Below are 26,492 nucleotides of genomic sequence, written 5' to 3'. Positions count from 1 at the left end.
CCCTTCAACTTCCATTTTTTCTTTTCAATGGAGAGGACATTTCTGTAGTCAGAGAAAATTTCATATACCACATTGTCACTGACAAAAACTGGCAACCAATGGACTCGAAGTTTCACGACTTGGCTGCCATAAGATTCAAGTACATATTTATGTAGTTTAAACTCAATTGAGTCAGATTTCTGCCTTATTAAAAATTCTGATAACTTATCTGCAGTCTAGAATACAACGTCGTACGTTGAAGCTCCTGGAGGCCCCGAGGCTACCGCGTCGACATCTTCTGCCTTAACATCCAGACTTTTGATCATGTTGATCACGCCAACAATTGAAACACCACGCTCACAAATAACTTTTTAGGACCTATTAACAACTCCTTCAAGAGGCAATAATTCTTGACAATCGACATTCCACAATACTTATATCTTATGATAATCGTAAGACCCTAGTGAAAACACGTCCGAGGTGTTCTCTGTACAAGGTATACCTTTTCACAGCTTGCAACATGATATACCTTTTCACAGCTTTCACTGTTTAAAACTTCAAATATAAGCAGCAGTAGGTAGACATGTGTCCCTCACTTCAATGATCTGGTTACATGTATATTTCAAGGTCTAAGGTCTATGCAACTTTCTCCTATAAATATGAGGTCGATATATATTTTTTGTATAAGAATTGATTTGAATGTAAAATATAGCTGTTTAAACCTGTATCTCTTGATAATGCAATATTTTTCTATCGAAATGTAATTTTTAGCAAGGCTGTTTTCGGAGAAAACCCAATGTATTGTCATAGCCTGCTAGTCTTCCGCCTGCGTCGTGCTAAAACCTTAACATTGCCTCTAAAATCAAAGTGCTTCCACCTACAACTTTGAAACTTCATATGTAGATGCACCTTGATGATTTCTACATGCCATACCCATTTTGGGTCACTAGGTCAAAGGTCAAGGTCACTGTGACCTCTTAAGCGTCCCTTGATCAGCTGGGTCTGATGTCGGTCCTTATATTTTGACGGCGACTGGTTGTAAGGGGACATCTTAGACCACAGCTTCACGATGTGGTCAGCTTCTGCGTTGGTGATGGCCTTACTTTCCTTGTCTTTTAAATGAAACAAATACTCAGCCAGGTCCATCACATGACCATAACCTGCAACTCTTTCTGGTCCAATAGAGTCCTGAAAGCATGGATAATCAGTTGAGAAAGAAATGTTTTAATGGAAAATAAGCAGAGCACTAATAATTTAAAAGTACATGTGTTATGCTTATTTTGCACAGTTCCTGCAATTAAAAGCCAATTTAACATGCTGACTAGAGCTGCAACGATTCGATCCGATTCATCGAAAATCGATTCGAATTGCTTCGATTCGATTACGATACCAAACCTACCAAATTCGACTCGATTCTTTAACATATATACATATATATACATAGATACGTAAAGCGCGCTGTATTCTGACTATTGATACAGGAAGGTGTAGGTTTTATATTTACCTGTAATTACGACGCGCGCGATTGGTTGCTTATTACTTTAGTCATCCAATCAATAAGCCGGTTACGGTCTACTTTCGGAAAAAGCGTCAAAATGGCTGAACAAGTTGTTGCCGACAAATTGAAATTATCAGATGCGCCTAAGAAGCTAAAATCAAAAGTGTGGCAGTATTTTGGGTTTCGGGATGGTAGCCCTACCAATAAAGCAAAGTGTAAACTGTGCTTCATGGATGTGGCGTACACTAAGTCCAGCTCAACCACTAATCTAATTTAATGCAATATGTCAAACGCAAACATAACGTTGATTTAGCAAGACATAGAGGTCTTACAAGTGCAACTACTCAAGTCGCCAGCCAGAAAAGTAGTTCTATTTCTGTTGGAGTTTTGTTAAGTTTATTAGAGAATGTGATTTGTCCTACAGGTAACAGGTGATGCTGTCATGGCACAGTGGTTGACATGCTTATAGCGGTTTTGGGTAAAGATGTAATAGTGATAGTACTACCATTCAACTGATTCCAGATACGTCCTTATGATTATTTATTTATTTTTTATATTATTGTGTAATCAACACAATCTTCTTGTCAGAAGTTTTTATATTAAAATTGAGTCCTAATTTGCTATTATTTTTTATGTGTTTTATTGAAATCACATTTGAACAGAAATGTTAATTTTGAGGCATAAGAGTGAAAATATGATAAAAATAGGTTTGAAGATGAATCGAATCGAAAAAATCGGTATCGGAGTGTCTGAAATCGAAATCGAATCGAATCGAGCTGTTGGTGAATCGTTGCAGCTCTAATGCTGACTCCATAATATACCAATTGATATATAAATGGGTGTAATCATAAATACACAAAGATATTAATGTTTATATTGAGTTATTAGTTTCCATTATTTATCAACATGAAATTGTAAAATTGTAATCATTAATGAGTGATCATTATAGGACAGAATGCCTAAGTTTATTACATTATATCATTCATCAAAACCTACCTCAGCTTTATCCTCAACACGTTGGGAACTGTCAGCGATAGCCGACGCTGATGTAGCGGTAGTTACGGCAGATAATGATGAAGTACTTGCTGTAGCTGTTGTAACAGAAGCTGCTGTTGCTCTTGTCATAGAAGCTGCTGTTGTTGTTTCTAAAGAGGCACTGGTTGTGGTAGGTTTGGCTTTGAGCTTAGCGGGAACGTTGTACATCTGCTGGCCATACACATCCTTTGCTGACATCTCTTCAAAGAATCAGAACAGTTTTATTAAATTATGACATCTACAATAACACCCTCTCTAACTTTTTAACAATAAACATTTCTGAACAAAAGTAACACAAACATGCCATTAATTTCAACATGAAAATAAGTATAATCACTGTTCTCCTTCAATACCTGATTGAGACGGCCTGTTCTGCTGCATGATCTGCTGAGCCCTCTCACGACTCAAAGCAGGCAGAAAGGAATCCACTATGTGGATTGTTGGATCATTATCATCCATGGCCGCGGAGTCCTCAAAGCCCTCATCCAGGAGGCTGTCATCAGGCTCCACCTCACTTACAGGGTTTTTAGCACCTAGAGGCTTACCTGTTTGGTTGTTTAGGTATTCGATACCTATCAGCTCTCCTGTAAAACAAAAATGTAAGAACTTAAGCGCTATAATAGGTTCATGTCAAGGAGTAATCTGCTCATAAAAATTGTAATTATGCCTGATTTACTCCACAATGTACATCTGGTTTAATATAGAATAAATGTCAGAGAAATGTGTGAATAAAATAGCTAATAGAAATTCAAATTACCAGTGTATTTGTTTGGCGGCTGGAATGTCTGGAAGATATCCTTGTTGAAAAGCTCCTGACTCAGTCTGTTGGCTGCTGTCTTCAATCTGGAGTCATACAATACAGTCTCCTTCTCAGTCACGGCAATCTGCCGGTCTGCGTTCCAGCGCATCAGGCCCTCCAGCAGGTAAGTCTGGAAGTTGCTGGCGCTTGCACTGGTTCCTGCAAAACAATCACACAAAATGTTACTAATTAAAATGGTTACACTATTCAACAGAGTGATTATGTTTCACCAAGAGATTAGTAGTATTATAACTAATTTACATGTCTTGGTATATCTTTCATGATTGAGGTTTAGTAACATGCAACAAATGGGGTTTTATTCTGTATAACATTGTACCTTAAAGGCTATACTAGCAATTAATATATTTATACCTTAAATTAAAACACACAAAAAAGACCACAAATAAATCTTACCAGGAATAAATCGCTGTAGGTGGAGATGGAAGGACTCCAAGGAGGTAGATCCTCGTGCACAGCGATACACAGGCAACACCACGCCACCCTTCTTCAGCGTGCCTGTCTGAGTGTAGAGCTGTACACCTTTAGGGTCCTGGAGGCACTCTACATGCTTCTGCTGCTGTTTCCAGAGCTCCCAGATACGCTCATGAAACAGTGGTACACCCATGGTATCCCTGCCTGAGTCACCACGGAACAACTCCAAGACAGCCTGGATACGCTCCCTGATGACCTCTGTGCTTCGAGTCATCCGACGACAGTGCAGGGACAACTCCGTACGGTCTAAACAGACAGAGACATCTGAGTCAGACGGGTCCGTGACGTTGGCTTGTATTAGCTGCTGCCTTTTAGCTTCTTTGAGAAGATTCAGGTCAGACTCGTCCCAACAAAAGATGGCTGCTGAAAGCTGACCCATAAATGTCGCGTACAGTCTGTGGGTGTCCGTTATGACCCCAACAGCAAGACGCCGCATGAAGTGCCACACGTCTTATCAAGAGATTGTTTATATAAATTGTAGCAAGAAATCTCATAACAAATGTTACACTTTGTTCACAAGTAAAACTTATGAAACTTATATCTAACCTCTCATTTGTGTCATCAAAATGGATTTTGCCTCATCCAAAAGCACCCCTTCGATTGAATTTTCGTAACTGGTGTTGTTCAATGCTTTCTTAACATCTTCAGCATTGGTGTTTAGATCCTCGTACTTAAATTATATTCTCAAAACAATGGAAGAAATTCAGCCATAATTAAACATAATTGGCTAATAAAAGTACTATAACATTGAGTCACATTCCCTGTTAGAACATGTGAGCAAATCAGATTTTGTTTTCAATCATTATTCATTTGAATTCAATATAAAGCATTGTTAAAATATGCATGCTTAATTATTAAAATGAGTTAACTTGTGTTCTGCATAAGGTGTCAAATTACATGTCAGTATTTTTGTTCAATCACTTACACAGGTTTAACTGTCTACCAGTAGCCAATTGTATACAACTGTGTATTAGTACATGTAATGTCAAACTTTATGTTCACTATTTCAATTATAAAATCATAAATATTTAACAAACAATTTGTACAAAGACTGATTTTGAAATAGTTGCATACCCCTCACACTTTGTACAGGCTTGGGACTGTCTGACAATAGTAAGGCGTGTTTAGTTTGTCTATTCAACATAAAGTTTTAAATTAAATACTCATAGACAACTTATATTATATTTTATCTTAATGGTACTACATGTTCATTAAACAAATGATACAAAAAAAAATCACGCACTTGTGAGACATAATGTTTCATATGACTTATTGCATGATGGAAGACCCGCAGTCCGGCTACATCTGGAAGTTCGTGGACAACTTCCCACAAATCTCTGTGGCCCTTTCCTGGCAGCATGTCACGTGGCCCCCTGTAACATCTACAAGGAGGAAAAGGTCAAGTTAAAAGGGCAGGTCGACACATGCTTGTTGTCGTGAAGACCCTGAGGTGACCTGTAAATAAACAACGAATACACACACACACACACACACAAGTTAAAAGGGAATAATAAAATTAGACTGTGGATAATTTATATAAAAATATTTTAAATGTCGGCAAGTATTATTAACATGGGCTTTAATCTACATTCAATGTATTTACATCATGTAGAAGAAAAAAATTGAATGCATAAATTAAAGCGACTTTACCTTTTACTATAACTTCTTCATTTCTATACCAATTCACGTCTAAATGATACTGAACTTCTCTTATGACAATACGGTCAATCTCAACTATGCATGGCCCCATTACCAACCCTGGGGCACACCTATTTGAAACACTGGCGTGGGGATACGCGTCGGCCTCTGCCGTGCCATTTCTAGTTTAAAATACATTCAGAAGTTATTTATTGTCGACCAATTGATGATGATGACTAACTGTAAAAAAATGAACAGGTAAAAAATGTCATTGTCAAAGTATTTTAAAGTTTTGGTAAATATTAGTAGGTAATATTATATAGTAGTTAACATTGCCTGTTTACAGTGCGATAGTACAATGGCGACAATGAGATAGTCATATCGTACTGTTGCCATCGTATTGTCGCACTGTTGTCATAGTATTTTCGCACTGTTGTCATCGTATTCTTGCACTTTAGTCATCGTATCCCATCGATGCCATCCCAGCCAATCAGAAGAAAAGATTAAAAAAAAACTTATACAAAGACATGTTTCAGATAGGTGGAAATACAATAAAAAATTGAGGTAACACTCCACTACTATTAAATTGAATAACATTATAAACAGCTCAATTGAATATTACTTATAAGTCTCACACATGTATATATATAGCAAGAACTCATTCATGCAGTATAAAATTCTCCGTTTAATTGAATATTAGTCTCACACATACCGTAGGTTTCCACGTAAAGCGCGCTCCCGTGTTTAACGCGCAGGCTGTTTTTTAAATGCAAAAAGGGAGAAAAAAATATTTAAAGACAATAAAACCACCAAATCGGACCGAAAATGGCCGCCATTTTACTATTGCACAATCCAATAATCCAGGGCATTGGACAGCTTAATTAAGCATTCAAAATAGGAAGCGTCATTATGATTAGGAGCATGGGTTGCATAGCACTACTTTTCTGACAATTTTGTAATTTTCTAGCAAAAGATTAACAGTCCACGTGCATTTCGTGAAAAACGTGAGAAAAGAAGAATTAGTGTACATTGTGTGATTTTTCCTCGGGGAAAGCATGGGCATTGCCGGTAAATTTGAATGTCGCATGGGAGACAGGGATACAGTTTTTAAGGTACACCACTGTTGAACATTCAATATTTATGCCCCCCTTCGAAGAAGAGGGGGTATATTGCTTTGCTCATGTCGGTCGGTTGGTCTGTCGGTCGGTCGGTCCTCGGTCCGTCCACCAGGTGGTTGTCAGATGATAACTCAAGAACGCTTGGGCCTAGGATCATGAAACTTCATACATGTTGTAGGTACATTGATCATGACTCGCAGATGACCCCTATTGATTTTGAGGTCACTAGGTCAAAGGTCAAGGTCACAGTTGAAGGTCACAGTTACTGGAAATAGGCTTTTTAAGGATTTAGCATGTTCTTTTTGTTACAGCATTTGCCTCCCTTGTAATATATTTAAATTTTACCAAATGTAAGGCTAACTGCATTTTTGTAATGCATTGTATCAATTGTATCAATAACCACCACCACCGCCGCCGCCGCCACCACCACCACCACCACCACCACCGTTGTTCACAGTGACAAAGTTCACACAATGGTTGCTACTACAACTTATAGCCCATATAGGGGGGCATGCATGTTTTACAAACAGCCCTTGTTATACACACAAAATGCAATTGCACATCTACACGTTCTCAAGTGTCAATTAGTGTCTCAAATGTCAATTAGCGTCTTAACAAGTCATCGCACATATTACTCAATAACATCCGCCAATTACGAAGTGCAAAATGACCCCCTTTCACACCTACCGTTACCCGCAAAAAAGACCTCGTTCGCACCTACCCTTGCCTGCTCTCCGGAATGTCGACAACAATCCCCATCAGAATTCATCAATAAAGAAGTGTAAAAACACAAACAAAGAAATGTCCGCAAGTTTATTGCAAACAAATTTATTTTTGACCAAAACTTCTTCTACCGCATTCATATCTACCAGTAGCGACTTCTTGTTGTTTCGACAATGGCCCCTCAGTCTGTAATATTATAGGGTGGTAGTTTTCTGGAAAAAACATGGCGGCCATTTTGATTATTTACGATAACACAACATATTTTTTACCAATTTAGCAGCCAGAATAGCATTGTATCAATGTATAGCGCGCACCAGCTTTTTAATTTGAATTTTGGAGGTAAAACACTGCGCGCTATACGTGGAAACCTACGGTATATATATATATATATATATATATATAAAGCAAGTACTTATTCATTCTGTATAAAATTTACCTTGTGGGAATGAGGTTACATACTCCTTTAAGGCAAACTTGTTTGCTGACAAAGGAGGGTTCACCTGCACCTCTTTCCTCAAGTCGTACACAAGGTACGCAGCAAATACCAGGGCGTTTTCCACAACCCAATGAAAAGTCTGTCCCCTATACTACCCAAACTGGATTTTGTACTGCCCTAGGACATGTTGGCGGCAGGTCACGTCCCCACCCAATTTTTGAACTGCAGCCACAGCCTCTCTTTCTACCACATCTGGTTCATGGCTTAAAGTCGGAAGGCTACCTGGGCTGATCATTGGGACTCGTGTAATCAAACGCAGCTCGCCAGATGGAAGCCGATCAAACTTCGGACGCAGACTCATGATTGTAAATGTTACAACATTCCATAAGAAAACCATGCACAAGATTGAGACACATATTAATTTTTATATTTAAAAATAAATATTGTGCCAGACACTTGTTCAATTTAACTTATTAACGAAAGGGGGTAAATAATTTAACGAGACACGCTTAAATAATCTGTAGACACACATTAAAAGCAGTATTTTAACAATAATATTGTTTAGATGATGAATTCTCACGCAACCACAACAAAATACTCCGAAATCCGAAATATATGTTCACTACCAAAAAAAGACGATAACAAAAAATAGACACGTTAACATTAAAAACGATCATTGACATAAATACCTTTGATGTAATTCCCACTTACTTAGATCAACGATCGTTTAAATACCAGTGAAATAACTAACAAAAAAACGCTCGCAAACAATAACAACGCTTTCTCTCAGGCAAATTCAAGATGGCGTTTTGTGGAAGGTTGTTGGAAAGAATGCTGCGATTTGATTGGTCAATTTATGGAAGATTTATGGGAGACTGCTACAGTCTGATTCTTCAGCGAAAGATGGAAGATTCGTTTCCATGGAGCGCAACGACTGCATGTAGTATGTTTCTTTGGCCACATGCTGACATCTGATTTTTTTCGAGTTTCATTAAAGATGTATATTTTTGCTGTACTACTGTAATGGTTCAGGGTGATTAATAACGGCTTGTCGTCGCTCCACACTGATCACTATAGCAGTATTCTCTTCATGTCTGTGTTACAAGTTGCTGCTCATCCATCAATCCGCATGCTGCCATCAAGTCTCTCTCAGGTACTGTCTGTCATTTAGTGTCACCACTGCATATGGTATGGTTTTCTAAGCCATTCCTTGCCATGTGATTGTCTCAATTATTTTGTAATATGGCTCTGTTTTCAAAGAAATATATAGTATGTCTTTATTTGCATGGAAAGAAACTACCATTTACCACAGGTTGTATAATGGTCTTGATGTTTTTGAAAGCCATGATTTGATAGGCTGCCCTCTGAATTTCTCTCTGGTTTCATATAGTAAGGAAGCTGTTATGTGGATAGTTCCATATTTCATGTGTCTTTTTCAACAAACACAAATGACTTTTTTTAACCCTGCCATTTCTCTCAGGAATTATGGCATGTGGCAGCGTTCTTGCGGTTATTGCCTTCTCTTGCTTGTCTTGTAGTAAGTGTTTCTTAATGAAATAATGTTTTATTTATTTTTTTACCTTTATTTAACTCGTAAACAATTATTTAATGAGCACTACACTGAAAATAATTTCATATACATGAAAAATTTATGTAGCACAAACACAATATTGCTCTTGTAATTCAGTGAATTCCAAGTCACACATTTTACATGGAAACTTTGAAGAATTTTCTTCCTCATAATCATACATTACTCCACCCAGGCTTAGATTGGTCTAATATATATCCTTTTTTGTCCACTGATCACAGTTGAAAGGTTTTCATGTCCCATCTGACATTCATCTTGGACATAGTAATTATTTAATGCATAAAATACAGGGTATGGAAAAATAATGTTAAGTTAACAAACCAAACGTAGCAAATAATTTTATAACAATTTCCCTAAAATTGAAAATTACAAAATAACACATTGGTGAGACGCATGAGAATGACCTCAGTGTGCTACTCCCACCACATGCATCTTTTTCCATCAGGGTTTTTTTTTTTTTTAAAGGGGAAGACGCTGGGTAAAAGGGGAAAATCGAGCGCGAAAGAGACATATTTGGGGAAAAAATAAAACTGTTCATTTCAATGTCTATAACTCGCCTACAGACTTCAGGGTTTTTTTTAGAAAAAGAGGCATGTCTCTGACCTTTTTGTTCTTAAACACATGAACAAGTATGATATTAAAGTCAAAGTCCTAAATAAAGTTGCAGGGGTAGATCTAATAATGGGAAATGTTTTCAACTGGGGCCGGGGAACGATGTCAATATTGTGATTTCAATTTCATGATGATTGGGTTGACGATCTAGATCTGCTTGGAATTGGAAGGGAAAGGTGTGGCAGCTGCCGATTGTCTACTTTCACTTTCACAATAATCTGACAGTATTAATCGATGTTGATTACATGTACCTCCATATCCTGCTGGGTTTCAACGGTTTTTGATGATTCATTCTTAAAAAATGCGTCAACGCCATTAATATTTTCCGAGTCCGAACGTTTTATTTTGTTCGTGTATGAACGCCAATTGTGAGACTTTTTTCTGTTTTAACGTTTATATCTTGGCTTTCACATAACCCGGACGAAAATTCGACTGGTTTCCGGTAATTAATTGAAGAAACACCCTTCTCGCGCAAGACAGGAATCCAGTAAAATAGTCACATGATTAATACGATTAGTTGCCCGGTTTCCATGACGTTATTTAAGAGCTATATATAGAATCACTGGGATTCCCAGATTTGAGTGTTCGTCGGGAGAGAGAGAGAGCGAGATCGTTGTACATGGTACAAATTGGATAAGTGTCCACTTCCCAAAAGAAAAAAAACATTTCTTTGAGGGTAAAATATTATATTTTGGTGAAAAATTATATTTTTGGAGGGGAAATGGTAGTTTTAGGGGAAAAATTCTAGTAGGGGAAGACTCCGAATATCTGCGTCACTTTCTTAGTAAAAAAAACCCGTGTCCATATACATGCCAGCCCATGTATGTTAGAAGGTCATATTGTATGATTATTGTGCACAAACGAGTCACGTAAACTATATCAAATGAAACATATGATTAAATCTTTCAGTTTTCTGATTGTCCAAAATATTGAATTATTATGCATCTTTTACCTTTAAATAATTCATTCACTGGTGAGGAGGGAAGCCATACTTAAAACTAAGCGTTATGGTTGACTTTTATTCATTTTCCGCTCTGTTTTCCATACCGTAACATTATAATCTAAAGCTCTTTTAGTATCTGTAATAAATTAGTAACATTATAATCTAAAGCTCTTTTAGTATCTGTAATAAATTATTTTATTTTTATAATTTTTTTTTGGAATATTCTGTTTCAAACTTGTCTTGTACTTGTGTTCTTTCTATATGAAACAAATTGTTCCTACAAGTTTTTGTTGCAAATTCAACTGTTGGAATGGGAAGAATTTCTTGATTGGATTTGTTGGCTCTTTGAGAAAATTAAAAATGTATACATGCTAGATAACTTCTCCCACTTCATTTTCAACATAATTATATCCTCATAGTAAAAGGAAATGATCTAGAGTGATGTAGCAGGCCCGGGTGCTTTTAACAGCTCCTTTTTGCTCCCCCATATGTCTCTTTGGAATGGTTAACATGCAGTGTTTGAACATATATTGTCTTATTTGATGTATTGTGTAAAGAGTCGATGGCTTAGCCTGTGTAAATGTAAACAATTTTCATTTGAAGTCTTAGGCTAAGAAATGACATGTATTTTGAAAATAAATATGAAATGTTGTGAACATAGCCTTTTAACATTTACATGTATGATATAGTTCAGCACTGTGTTTACATGTTAACTATATTTTCTATGTTTTTCTTTTGCTTGCATTCATCACCTGATGTCTTAAATTGGTGTTGGATTTTAAAGCACAGTAAGTCAATTTGTTATTATTATTATTGTAAATGTATTAGTATAATTAATTTAAGAACTATTGGAGTTTGACTGCATTGCAAACGTGGCAAAGTGAGACCGTTTGAGTGGCTCCTGGGTAGAGCCAGTACTTGTCATTATTATTTAACCCTTTGCATGCTGGGAAATTTGTCGTCTGCTCAGGGGTGGCGAAATCTCAAAAAACTATACTTGTCCACGGACAACCATTTAGGAAATTTAACTTGTCCGCTGCTGAGCTACACTTGTCCGTTAATGTTTATATAAATTATAAACGCATTTATTGTTATACCTACACATGTACCATTATAATCAGAACCTACGGTGTACACCTCCACGATAAAATCGTGGCCAGTTACTTAGAAAACTGATGATGGCAACTGTGTAATCATCGTTGAAATTGTGCACTTCATGCGTAAGATTGTCAAAACATTTTTTCATCACTTTAAGCGTTTTAACAAAGACTTGTTGAATTAATTACACACAACTGTAAACGTTTTGTTTATTCTCAAATGAGCATAGGCAAATGTGTAATCCGACAAACACTTCCAAATTTTAATGACAACCATTGCCATATGCAACGTAACTATCCGGCTTTGCTCAAATTTTTATGAATTAAAACATGAGGAAAAAATGATGCTAGAATTTAGCAAACATTCTGTATTATTAATGCATTTTAAAATTTAAGACGAACTTTCAATATTTAGATACCGAATGAACGAGCAATCTAGCCTGTACACTGTCTAACAGTCTGGCCGAATGTTGAAAATGCAGCATGCTCATGGTCACTTGTAGAATATGGGAGATCACTGGGCAGGAGAGTGCCCGTATTTGAGCTTGATTGATCTGCAAATAGCACTGACAATGTAATCGCGTGTCAACATCCGGTTTTGTAAATCTTAATAACGGCTTTAATACAATGTATTTTTTGTATTCCTCGACCCGACTGGTTGTCCACGGACAACTTAATTGAACAAAATCAGTTGCCCAGACAAGCAAATGTACGACTCGGGCAACTCGGACATTTGATTTCGCCACCCCTGCTGCTGAATTTCTAAAATTAGCATTTTCTTCGATTTTTTTCAAAGAATATTATCAGAAAAGTAAAAAGTTTGGATCCTGATGAGGTGCAATGTTCTGTGGCGTCTCATCTGGATCCAAACTGTTTGCAAAGGCCTTTAAAATTGGGTTCCAGCACTGAAAGGGTTAAGTAATCAAAAAATGACTTTATGCTTTGCACTTTAATCTTAACATCAATTAATGCAGGACTATGATATAACAGCATAACATGACATAACAGCAATGATATATGTCCACTTGCCAAGACATAAAGCTTGTGGTCAATCTATTCTGGTCAGCCATTGTCCGTCACTGCTTGCCATGTTTTTAAACGTCACTTGCAAATCAGTTCTCGTTGAAACCTCTGGTATAGTAGGGTTTTGTTTGATATAGATTAGAAATCAAGATTTTTTTTACTTAAAAAGTAAGTATTTGTGCCTTTTTGTGGTAGCTATCCTCATGCTGTAACCAAAAGTATTACAATATGCAATCCTTATTATTCTGTTAAATTTGAAAGTAGTCTTTTAGAACTAAGATATGTTCCTGGTACAAATCATCTCAAATTAGGACATAGAGACAAAAAGCCCAACATGAGGAATATTCTGCCAAAATCAGGAGGTATGGCATGTAATAATATTCAAAAGCAGAGACAAAATCTTGATCTTCAAAAATGGAATTGTTTAGCTTCCAGTATGAATTACCTATGTTAGGGATATTGGACTTTTTTTTAAGTTCAAACAAATACAAAATGTATGTCATATTTATATCATTTTAAAGGTATTTTGATTTGCAGTACAATGCTTTTTATTTCAGTCAGATTGGACCATGTATAAGAGAGTTATTAGGTTTTGAATTATTTTTTTGGTCACATTTTTCTGACAAAGTCCGACAGCATTTTATATTTTACCATTTTAGGCAAAATATCACAAAATACAGGTTCACCTGATAGTTTTTGAACGTATATGTATACATTTGTAATATGACTTCTTAAAAACATATTACAAGTGCCACAGAAATACATGTGATAACCTTGTATAATAGGGTAAAAACTACAAAACAATTTATAAAAATATATGCACTATTAAATTTGTATGTATACAGTCTATCTTGTATTTTCATGCCCCCAAAGGAGGGCATATAGTGACCCTGAAGGAGGGCATATAGTGATCTCATCGTCTGTCTGTCCGTTGCCCCCGAAGGAGGGCATATAGTGTCCGTCTGTCCATCCGTCCGTCTGTCTGTTCGTTACACTTTGCGTTTAATTTCGAAAAATGCTCCTAACTTCTATGTCGCTTCAGATGTAACCTTCATATTTGGTATGCATATATATATCAGGCTTTTTCGCTCCATTTTGGGGAAACGCCACACTGGAATTTTGGGAATTTCGCGTCGTGAAAACCCCCATTTTGGGAAATAAATTAATCGCAAAATTGGCTCAATTGGGAAAAATTATCGCATGTAAAAAGTGTTTCTTATATTTCAAAGAAGCTGTTAACTGGTAAATAACGACTATTTTCATAACTTATTATTAAAATTTTACAAAATATTATGAACATGTGTAATAAGTGCAGGTTTTTTAATCTGAATTTGGGGAAAAGGCCTGACCTTTTTTTAGGTGAAAAAAATCGCGCGAAGCGCCGAATTTTTAGTAAAATAAGGAAAGTCTTAAATAATCATTAACATATTTTACAGTTTTTTAAACAAATTCAAGGCAAAAAATAATTTAATTATGCAGTACTTTCTATTTTCTACACTGGATCAGGTTAACTCATATATTTTAAGGTTAAAAAAAATAAAAAAAATTAAAAAAATTTTTTTTTTTGGAATTGGGAATTTTTTTTCAATTGGGAAAAAGACAACCAGATTTGCATTGGGAATGGGGCCGAATTTCGGACCCGTGGCATAGGGCGGAAAAAGCCTGTATATGGACAGGCCTTTCCGTACGCACACAAATTTTGACCCCTGTGACCTTGACCTTGAACTTAGGGTCCGCGTTAAGGTATCGAAATTTGCGTTTAGGTTTCAAAAAATGATCATAACTTCTATTCAAGCGTTTATCGGGGGCATATGTCCTATGGAGAACAGCTCTTGTTTCTTATGTAGACACTAGACAGAAAAGTAGAAAAGGTATCCATGTAGCATACCTTACAGTGTTACACAAGTATTTCTAAATCGTCAGAATCCAAGTCAGAGTCAAGGCAATGGTATGTGTATACAGCCTCGTCCCCGTCATAGATAATGTTGAACCATGAATTAAACCAAGGCACCTGGAAAAAAGACAGAGCTCAAAAACTGCCTTAATGAGCGTTCTCATTATCTACTCCATAGACACCATGAACTGGTTCTTCCCAGGAAACGGACTCGACGGTGTCCATATAAGCCCAAGGCTTTCGATGCATTAATCGAGCTAAAATAAATAGGTTTAAACAAAATCCACTAGTAATTTTCGATATCATCAAAAAGTATAGATAAATGGTTATTGTCTATATGTGTAAGTAGCAAGCAAAGTTTGTAGGAGTTAGTTGAAAGTAAAGCATTCCATCACCAATTAATAAAATGAAATTTTATGACAGATATATATATAACTACAGTCAATCACACATTTTGATCACAATGAACAAATATATTCAGTTCCAGCATTGTAAGGGTTGTATTAGATATCATATGCACCTGAGAGATGACTTTCCCAGTATACCACATTGGAACCTTCTGGCCTTTGCACATTTCATCAAATCGGTGTCGTACACGCTTCCCAACAAGATGTTTTTCTTCATTACTGTCCTTATCTTTAACAATAGCTTGTATTGCAAGGGTTTTTTAATTGGATATCAGTTCATCAACACTCAACGATTTTCTTGATTTCGTTCCTTCAACAGATTTAGTGAAGTTAAAAGTTGACCTATTCTCAGCCTCTTTGGACCAGAACTTCTTTTCTGAACTTTAATTGGGCTTTTAATGCTTTGATTTTTGCAGACGTTGTATCATATGATGCAACCATGTTGTTGATTTGAGATTCTGTTTGCCACAAACCATGGTGCAAAACATTTTGAGTGTACAGTTCCTGTTTATGAATTCTTTCCCGTTCTGCATTTTCCCTCTTCAAAATCTTTTCTTGCATAGTAATTCTACGATTTTCTTATATTGCATTAAACCTAAGTTTGAAGTTTATTCTTAATGTTTTTTCTTCTTTGGCTGCATCCTTTATTGATTGATCACACTCCATGTCCTCCTTCGAGTTAAGCCATTCTAAAGTTTGATTATTAAGGAACATTATACACGACTCTGCGGCTAATGTTTTCAAGTTCGGTTTTGTCCGCATTAAATGATCAAGTTGTCCGAATACACTTTCCGCGAAACAGGAGGTTTTTGGTACACCTTTAACTTTATTCCTATCTTGGGTGTTGAGTTTACCACCAGGCAAGTGCTCTTTGTACAATTTTTTGCATAGTGTGCTAATGTTTTTCCCAGGAGGGCAAAGGGGCATGGCGCATTACTTTCAAAAATTGCATTTTTGCGCGCAGTTTACACAAAAAAGGGCAAAAGGTTCCGTGAATACCTGAATGAGGGAGAAACATGTAATCGCATCAGAGGCAGTTGTGAAAAACATAAAATATAAACAAGCACATTTAATGGTATATAGTTATTGATGTATTTAACCTACTTTGATTTATATTAATATATTTACCTTGCAATGTACATTTAAGTTCCATGCTGTTTCAATACACTGTATAGCACGACAAACATAACTAAAAATGGCGCGGCAGAGGGTGACGCGTATCCCCATGCCGCATGTTTGACCCAGGGGCGCCCCAGGGTTGGTAATGGGGCCATGCATAGTTGAGATTGACTGTATTGTCATAAGAGAAGTTCAGTATCAATTAGAAGTGAATCGATGTAGAAATGAAGAAATTATAGTAAAAGGCAATTTTGGGTGGGCGTGGCCTATGTGGGCGGGGCGCCCCAGGGTTGGTAATGGGGCCATGCATAGTTGAGATTGACTGTATTGTCATAAGAGAAGTTCAGTATCAATTAGAAGTGAATCGATGTAGAAATGAAGAAATTATAGTAAAAGGCAATTTTGGGTGGGCGTGGCCTATGTGGGCGGGGCGCCCCAGGGTTGGTAATGGGGCCATGCATAGTTGAGATTTACTGTATTGTAATAAGAGAGGTTCAGTATCAATTTGAAGTGAATCAGTGTAGAAATAAGGAAATTATAGTTAAAGGCAATTTTGGGTGGGCGTGGCCTTTGCGGGCGGGGCGCTCCAGGGTTGGTAATGGGGCCATGCATAGTTGAGATTGACTGTATTGTAATAAGAGAGGTTCAGTATCAATTTGAAGTGAATCTGTGCAGAAATAAGGAAATTATAGTAAAAGGCAATTTTCGGTGGGCGTGGCCTATGTGGGCGGGGCGCCCCAGGGTTGGTTATGGGGCCATGCATAGTTGAGATTAACCATACTGTCATAAGAAAGGTTCAGTATCAATTTGAAGTGAATCGGTGTAGAAATGAAGAAGTTATAGTAAAAGGTAATTTTGGGTGGGCGGGGCCTATGTGGGCCGGGCGCCTCAGGGTTGGTAATGGGGCCATGCATAGCTGAGATTGACTGTATTGTCATAAGAGAGGTTCAGTATCAATTTGAAGTGAATCGGTGTAGAAATGAAGAAATTATATTAAAAGGCAATTTTGGGTGGGTGTGGCCTATATGGGCGGGGAGCCCCAGGGTTGGTAATGGGGCCATGCATAATTGAGATCGACCGTATTGTCATAAGAGAGGTTCAGTATCAATTTGAAGACAATTGGTGTAGAAATGAAGAAATTATAGTAAAATAACCTTAAAAAATGAGTAAAAATCTCTGACCGGGCCCCACCCCAACCCCCATAACTTTTGACCCAGGGGTCAGATCAAAATTCCAAATAGTGCAGGGTCGCTCATATGCTCATAGCTACCATGTGTGTAAGTTTCAAGGTTCTAGTGCTTATAGTGTAGGAGGAGATAGTGGCCAGGACGGACAGGCGGATGGCGGAGATAACCACAATATTCCACGCTTTTCAAAAAGCGTGGGGATAAAGGCAATATTGAGTGGGTGTGGCCTTTTATGGGCAGGGCGCCCAAGGGTTGGTAATGGGGCCATACATAGTTGAGATTGACCGTACTGTCATAAGAGATGTTCAGTATCAATTTGAAGTAAATCAGTGTAGAAATGAAGAAATTATAGTAAAAGGCAATTTTGGGTGGGCGTGGCCTATGTGGCCGGGGCGCCCCAGGGTTGGTAATGGGGCCATGCATAGTTGGGATTGACTGTATTGTCATAAAAGAGGTTCAGTATCAATTTGAAGTGAGTCGGTGTAGAAATGAAGAAATTATAGTAAAAAGCAATTTTGGGTGGGCGTGGCCTATGTGGGAGGGGCGCCCCAGGGTTGGTAATGGGGCCATGCATAGTTGAGATTAACTGTATTGTCATAAGAGCGGTTCAGTATCAATTTGAAGTGAATCGGTGTAGAAATGAAGAAATTATAGTAAAAGGCAATTTTAGGTGGGCGTGGCCTATGTGGGCATGGCCTATGTGGGTGGGGCGCCCCAGGGTTGGAAATGGGGCCATGCATAGTTGTGATTGACTGTATTGTAATAAGAGAGGCTCAGTTACAATTTGAAGTGAATCGGTGCTAAGAAATGAAGAAATTATAGTAAAAGGCAATTTTGGGGGGCGTGGCCTATGTGGGCGGGGTGCCCTAGGGTTGGTAATGGGGCCATGCATAGCTGAGATTGACCGTATTGTCATAAGAGAGGTTCAGTATCAATTTGAAGTGAATCGGCGTAGAAATGAAGAAATTATAGTAAAATGCAATTTTGGGTTGCCGTGGCCTATGACTATATTGTGGCCGGGGCGCCCCAGGGTTGGTAATGGGGCCATGCATTGTTGAGATTGACCGTATTGTCATAAGAGAGGCTCAGTATCAATATGAAGTAAATCGGTGCAGAAATGAAGAAGTAAATAAAAAATCACATAAAAAAATGAGTGAAAATCTCTGACCCGGCCCCGCCCCAACCCCCATAACTTTTGACCCAGGGGTCAGATCAAAATTCCGTCACTGTCAACGTCGCACATATGCTCATAGCTACCATGTATGTAAGTTTCAAGGTTCTTGTGCTAATAGTGTAGGAGGAGCAGGCGGCCAGGACGGACGGACAGACGCACATCACCACAATATCCCCACTTTTTCTCCGAAAAACGTGGGGATAATAAACATAGCTTATATGCTATATTAAATCAAATTACGTAAGAAAAGAAATAAAATGCATCGCAAAAAGAATGCGTTGTCGGCAGGATTCGAACCTGCACGGGAAAATCCCAAAAGATTTCAAGTCTATCGCCTTAACCACTCGGCCACGGCAACTTTACACTGGCTCTTCAATCTTCTAAGAAATCGTGGGAAATCATTATGGGTGCGCTACCTTAAAATTTGCAATATTACAAGAATACATGAAACAATTCAGTATTTACTGCAAATAATGCATTACTAAAAAGTGGCAGGTGGAAACAACTTATATATGCTCAAGAACTTTAAGTGTTCTAGTTTTTCATGTTTTTTTTTATCAAAATGTATTCATTGTTTTCAAAACCTATTGCAATACCAGTCAACAGTAGTGCAGAAAATAGATATCATGGTTAGCATACGCAGGTTTTTTTTCCACTTTTTGGGAAGATAGCCCATGGCTTTGGAATTGGGAATTTTATCGGCATTTTCATGAAATTGGGAAAATTCATTCAATAGCCTTTTTCTCCACACGAAGAGTCCACTGATTAGGGAAATACTAAATTTGATTTAACTCTTTATAATCATTCAAATTAAAAGAAAAAATCATATAATACTTTGTTAGATGTAATTGAATTAAAATTGAGATAAAATACACATAAGACTTTAGCCACATTTTGGGAAAAAAGTATACTTTTTGGGATTGGGAACATAGCCGAATTTTGGCTATAAAATCGGGCCAAAAAAAAACCCTGATACGTACACAGAATAAATTTGTAATTTTAAACTAAACAAAATGATATGTAACATTAAAGTTATTTCTATTTAAGTAACATTTCAATAGGTATAACATATCTTCTATTGAGCTTGCATGGCGATTAAGCTGAAAGGAATTCACTGGGGAGGGATATCATGTTTAGTCTATTTGAGGCGTATCAACCTTCACCAAGTTCATTTCTTTGTTTTATCAATGACAGGAACAAAGAAACACTGATTGTTTTTTTATGATAAACCTATTGAAGAACAATGTGCTTATACGCTTATGGCTGCCTTTTGTATGCTGACATTTCTTTTTAATTTGAATTTCAAACTACAAAGTCATTTAAAGTGACAAACCGGTACCTTCAATGAATATGTAAAGCTATATACTTCTTAAACAATAGATAATATTTTGAACCAATAATGCATTGACAATTAAGATAGACAATATAATTTCATGTGTTAAGCTATTGAGCGGAAACAATATTTTTACTGCAGTAATTTTGAATTGCAAAACGAACACCATGTGCAATGCAAAGTGCCATTATAATAGCATAAATAAATCTCAATTTATTGGGCTAAAACCAGTTGTGTATTTTCATACACTTATCATATAGACCTTGAATAATTGGGCTAAAACCAGTTGTGTATTTTCATACACTTATCATATAGACCTTGAATCCAGCCATCAAACCATTATCAAGGCATTATAATTTATTAACCATGATATAAAGTTTCACATTTTCAATGATCACTTTTTAATAAATTAGCTCTTTTTGTTTCATTCATCTGAGTAATTGAGCTGAAACCGTTTTACAAGAAAGGATCTTAACAGATCCCAGAATTCATATCTAGATATTTGTATGTGATATCGGGAAACTATCATGATTACTGTAGAGATCAGCAATATCTCGTAGAGATCAGCAATATCTGCCTACATGTTGTATTTGTATATTCTTTTACCAAAGTTAATTAATAAATAATATGTTATGTGCAATAATATTGCTTTTAATGAATTAATAACAATCCAATTTCTAAAATCCGCAAAATAAACAGAAAAAAAACATGTTTTCACATAAGCGTTTTTAATGTGTTGTAATACAAACACTTTGTGTAAATAAAATGTGTAACCTGATTAAGGTAATAATTGTGTTCGCGTACAATGTTATTATTGTTGTCAATTAAATTACAAGAACACAAATTAATTTATTTTACAGGTGTCTGGTATACTGTATAGCAAATCTGCAAATTGCGTAATTTACCTAAAGAGATTTGTTCAGAGATTTGTGCATTTGTGAACAATGTCGTTTAAGTACATGTAATATACTTATAAAACTGCAGAATTTTACCAGTTTTATATAAGTATAACTACACCAGGGCTCGAAATTAACACTCGCACACTCGCAAAATGCGAGTGAAAAATACCGATTGCAAGTTAAGTTTTAAGCCACTAGTAATTTTTTGCGAGTAAAGGAATAGTGAAAAAAACAACAGTAATATTGCTAAATGCGTTCGACGTCCTGAACGCTAAACCATAGGTCATAGAACGTCCTAATACCCGTATGCGGAAGCGCGCACCTTGTATATAGACTAGTATACTTATAGTACAGATACGAGGATGGTATTGGTACAAAGAACGTTAAACAGTCGTATAATTCACACGTGTTCATTAAACTTGACCAGACATGGCGTCGAAGCGAAAAATAACTAGTTTCTTTTTGCCCACAGATGAAAATAACAATACGAAAGATAAAGCAAAGTTAACTGTTGAATATAAAAAAACCAAATTAAATTTTGTTTCTAGCAAAATTTGCGAGAATGTTTTTGTTTTTGCGAGTTGGTATTAAAGCTGCTCGCAATGTTTTGCAAGTAGAAAAAAAAGTTAAATTCGAGCCCTGCTACACTTGAAAACATAGAAATTACTAGAAATGGCGCGGCAGAGGCCGACGCGTATCCCCACGCCACATGTTTGACCCAGGGGCGCCCCAGGGTTGGTAATGGGGCCATACATAGTTGGGATTGACTGTATTGTCATAAGAGAAGTTCAGTATCAATTAGAAGTGAATTGGTGTAGAAATGATAGTAAAAGGCAATTTTGGGTGGGCATGGCCTATGTGGGCGGGCGCCCCAGGGTTGGTAATGGGGCCATGCATAGTTGAGATTGACTGTATTGTAATAAGAGAGGTTCAGTATCAATTTGAAGTGAAACGATGTTTGTCTTATCCCATTTCTAACGATAATCTTGGCAGAGGGTCCTGTATTTGCTCAAAATATTGCATTAAAGTAGTTTTGTTTTCAATTGAATATTTGCAAACAATTAATTTCTAACATGTTCGCACTGCTGATGTTTACCAGTGCAGAGATGAATAGATATTGGAACAAACAGTTGAAGTCGCATCAAAATGATATTTCACATATACATTTCTTCAGTAACAAGGTAATATTAAATGAAATGATTGTTTAATTACGTGATAGTAAAAGCTACACACAACTAATAAAATCTCATAAAAGTATCTCGAAATAAAATAATGTATAAGGTTGTGACGGATAAGCGATCGATTCACAGCTGCGAGTGCGTCAATACACATGAAATAAATAGGCGCATTTCGAGGCACATACTCAAATGAAACATCACATTGTTGATAAAAATGACGTACTTTTCTGGTTTCCCATGCCAAGATAGCTCCGATTGAAATAAGAGCGCCATTCATAATTTGAAGGGTCCAGATGAAATAGGAGGAGTGTTCCGAGTCACAAACGCGGTAAAAATATACAAGTACAGCCTTGTCCCCACTTTCTGTGGTCACCTTTAAAATAAAATAAAAAAGCATTTCCCACAACCGGTACACATAAAACATTATTATTCCACTTATTAAATGGCGAGCAAATACGTGTACTTATTTAGATTACAAAATTCTCTCGTAAGTTAAAATTGTCGTACGATCGTTAATGAAACGGGCCCCAGGAAGGCACTGCAGTGATTCAGATTAATAGGTGCATCAAGCACTAGCACAACAATATCTTTTACAATATGTTACAATATTACCTCTCACAATATGACCTTGAATCCAGAAATCTGTAATACACTGTAACTCCAATATAACGCGGATGACGGGGTCCAAGCCACGCAACCGCGTTATAAACGGACAGCGTTATAAGTTTTGAGCTAATTTATTGCAGGGGGATATAAAAACAGGTAAAGTATAGCCTATAATATAGGTCCTGTGTATTGCCATGCTCTGTTGTCATCCGAAAATACTTGCATATAAACCGAATCGAACGATAACGTAATACATACCGCTTTTCTAATGTGCACATGCATCCGATAATCCAATATAATTACAACATCAATTACGAAAAAAATAATCTTTAACATTTATGACGAGAAATATGAGATTCATAAGCACATCCATATGCCGACGCCAATTTTCAGAAAAAGAGTACAGTGCATTATGGGACAGAGCTTTAATTGGGCGAGCGACTTTAAATTTAGATTGAATGCAATACGACACATGTACAAAGAAATGTTTTATGCGTCATACGCGTCATGTAAAAATCGTGCTTTCCGTGGACTTTCTGATAAATGGCAAAAATTAAAGTGAATCTCTGTTAAGTATACTGCGTTAGCACGTAAATAAATCGTTAGGATTATTTAATTTATTATCCGTACACGTACAGAAACAACAGAAACATTAAACATAAACAAAGATCTTTTTATTTATCAAGCATGTATAGCATATAATAAACGATAACACTGTCTAAGTTTATACAATACACGATACATACAAAACATTAACAGGTAATTCATCTATTCGCTATGAAATGTGAAATATTCCGTCATCTTTCTCTGCTTGCACGAGTCTCTGGCTGCGCAGTACACTAGTTGTGCGCAGTATATTTCACAGCCGCTCCTTTCATATGGACAAACTGCAATCAAATCAAAGTAAAAATGTTTTAATCGTTTTGAATAACTTTAATTTGATAATTATTCCACTTGCACTTACCTTATTGAAAATAGCGCACTGAGCCGCTCTGATAGAGAATACATGTAATAAACACTGACTCGCAAGTTTTCACACCTTTATTGACCTTTATTGACATTACACAAGAGATTAACACCAGTTAGCTTTCTCGTGTCGTTTAACTTCTAATCGATTAAAATCGATTAAAATCGGTTAAACGGACGGATAAAGCAAGCAGGCTGTGATCGCCGCCATCTTTGAATTTTCTGAAAATACATGAAGATGCATAACATTGGTTTGAATCAGAAATGGAAGGTTGGAGAAAAAACGGGATCCAAGGACCCCCCGCGTTATATTGGACACAGCGTTATAACGGACCGCACTATATTGGAGTTACAGTGTACTAATAACCCCCTAAAATTTATATTACAATAAAGCAACTATGCCATGCTATAAACTATCTGAATCACTGCACAATAAGTTAGATTGTATATTGTACAAGCAGCTATAAAGTGTTTATATATGTGCAAGCAGTAACTAAATGGTTGAGTAATAAGTAAATTTGATGTGCAACAGGAGAAAATTTTCCTTAAAATATCATGGCTTTAAAGTTTTAAGAGAAGATTATTTTTCTACAGATGATTTTTGTCCTTCCGTACTTTCTTATATGCAGAAACAAACACTATTATGTAGTGTATGTTTTTATTCAATTGGATCAATTCCATATTAACAGAACAAACAAGAGCTGTCTCCATCGGAAGACATATGCCCTCGAAAAACGCTTTTTTCGAAACCTAAACGCAGATTTCGAAACCTTAACGCGGACCCCAAGTTCAAGGTCACAGGGGTCAAAATTTGTGTGCGTATGGAAAGGCCTTGTCCATTTACACGTGCATACCTGAATGTGAATGTTACAAAACAATATGAATAATGTTCACCACACAATTGCGAATATACATGCAATTAACATACCTGCACCTTCACCCTCCTTTTCTTGAACACCGGGCTGTTAGAAGGCCTGTCTACAGTATCATCACCAGACTCAGACATAACAACAGACTGTTAATACCTGTAAATTCAGTGATTTGTTTACCTGCGAGTCCTGCATCCCGGACTCACAAAAACTTCTGGGGATGCAAAGTTTTTAATCATGTGAGTCCTAAATTGGCAAAACTGCATTGAAATTTCTAAAAAAATAATATCGTTTAATACTTGGACTCATTCTTTAAATTTGGGGACTAATATTCATAGATTTGCAAGTTATCGAGTCCCCGGACTTACATGAGAAAATTTGTAAAAATATCACTGTAAATTCACAGATAATCTTTAAAAAGGTCACTTTCTTAGAGTTAGACCTGTAATACAGGCTGTATATAGGTTTATCGTAAAATGAAAATCTTGCTGCGTTAAATAAACACATAAATTTGCTGAAGAAATGAAATTTTGCAGGGTCGCGAAAATATGTGACAACTTGCTGTCCGGATAGGGTCACCATATTAAAAGCGGGTGAGCAAAAATTGAGCGTTTCTTTTCATTAACTTTTTAAACACATTTGGGTTTATAAAAGATCAAATTAATGTACTATATTACTTCTATGCACTTCTACAGACCTACAACAACTGGAGAGGCTTCCAAATATTGTCTATTTTCGTCAAATGACAAATTTTAGAATTTTTTTTAAAGTCAAGAGCATGGGTACCGATGGAAAGAGAGTGATCTCCCCTGCAAATTCGCATATTCGGCTTGAAAATATATGTCGATCTTGACCCATGACACGCACTTTTGCATACCCACTGATCACATGATTTTCAAGATGGCCGCTCCCATGGACATTTTTTTCCAAATGTCAGTCAACTTTAAGAGCAGTTTGCAGAAAGTGTTCGCTTTATTAGAGCATTTAAATATCATAAATAGGCATTTCAATCTTTCTTTTACTTCGGTGTTGAATTTGAAGAAAATTCCTTTTATTTTAAATTAATTACAAATTGTTTTATAAACCTGATATGTACATTGCGTCAGAAGGTAAAGACAGTATAGCCGCAATCATCGACGTCCCTACCTATGTTTATGTTATAAGGGGTATTATTATTTTCCAAGACAGTCCGTTGCAGTGTCACTAGACATTGACCAGAAAAGGGCTCTGTTTTCATCCAATGCAGTGTCACTAGCACTAAGCAGTGATTACCCTAGGCTTTACAAATAGGGAGAAGTGACTTCTTCCTGTTTTCAGAAACAGGGAGAAGTTTGGAAAATCGGGGAGAAGTTTGTGCTAACAATATTGACGTTTTTTTTCAAAATCAAAACATGTTCATTTCACAACTTTTATTATTTCTATCATTCTGCTATGTTTATTTGTAAAAACAATAACTTCTCAAGAATGCTAGACAGGATTCATTCTTTTTTTATCACATTAGGGTCAAGGGCAGAAAGCATCTCCAATGTATCTAAATCATTGAACCCTCCAATGTATCTAAATCATTGAACCCTTTTCTGAGATTCTGAGCAACTTTGGTATTCTTCACTGACTCTTTGCAACACATTTGTCTGACTATCGGCATATTTCAAACTTACACAATTAATGAATTCACTTTTACCATTTAACTGAGCACTCCTCTCAGGAATAATGTCATCTTCATCGTCATACTCATTATCACACACTGGCTCAAAGCCACAAAAACCATCAATGTGCAAAGGAAAAGCACACATTAATACAAGCTAGGAATTCTTAAAATGTCTTTCTACAACAGAATAAATGTTGAATACCAATAAAATAATGCAGAAGACACAGTTTT

General features: G+C 36.7%; 1 protein-coding gene and 1 non-coding gene across 2 annotated transcripts in view; one reads left to right on the top strand and one right to left on the bottom strand.

Moving 5' to 3' along the window:
* LOC127850939 (probable mitochondrial pyruvate carrier 1) overlaps positions 1–26,492 on the top strand; it is an 89,268-nt gene that overhangs the window by 7,328 nt on the left and 55,448 nt on the right. The window lies entirely within an intron of this gene.
* Positions 19,039–19,120, bottom strand: Trnas-uga (transfer RNA serine (anticodon UGA)). Its single transcript has one exon. It is a non-coding gene; the product is annotated as a tRNA-Ser (tRNA).

The sequence above is a fragment of the Dreissena polymorpha genome, chromosome 11, assembly GCF_020536995.1.
Source record: "Dreissena polymorpha isolate Duluth1 chromosome 11, UMN_Dpol_1.0, whole genome shotgun sequence".
NCBI lineage: Eukaryota > Metazoa > Mollusca > Bivalvia > Myida > Dreissenidae > Dreissena > Dreissena polymorpha.
This window is presented reverse-complemented; position numbering and strand designations above follow the sequence as displayed.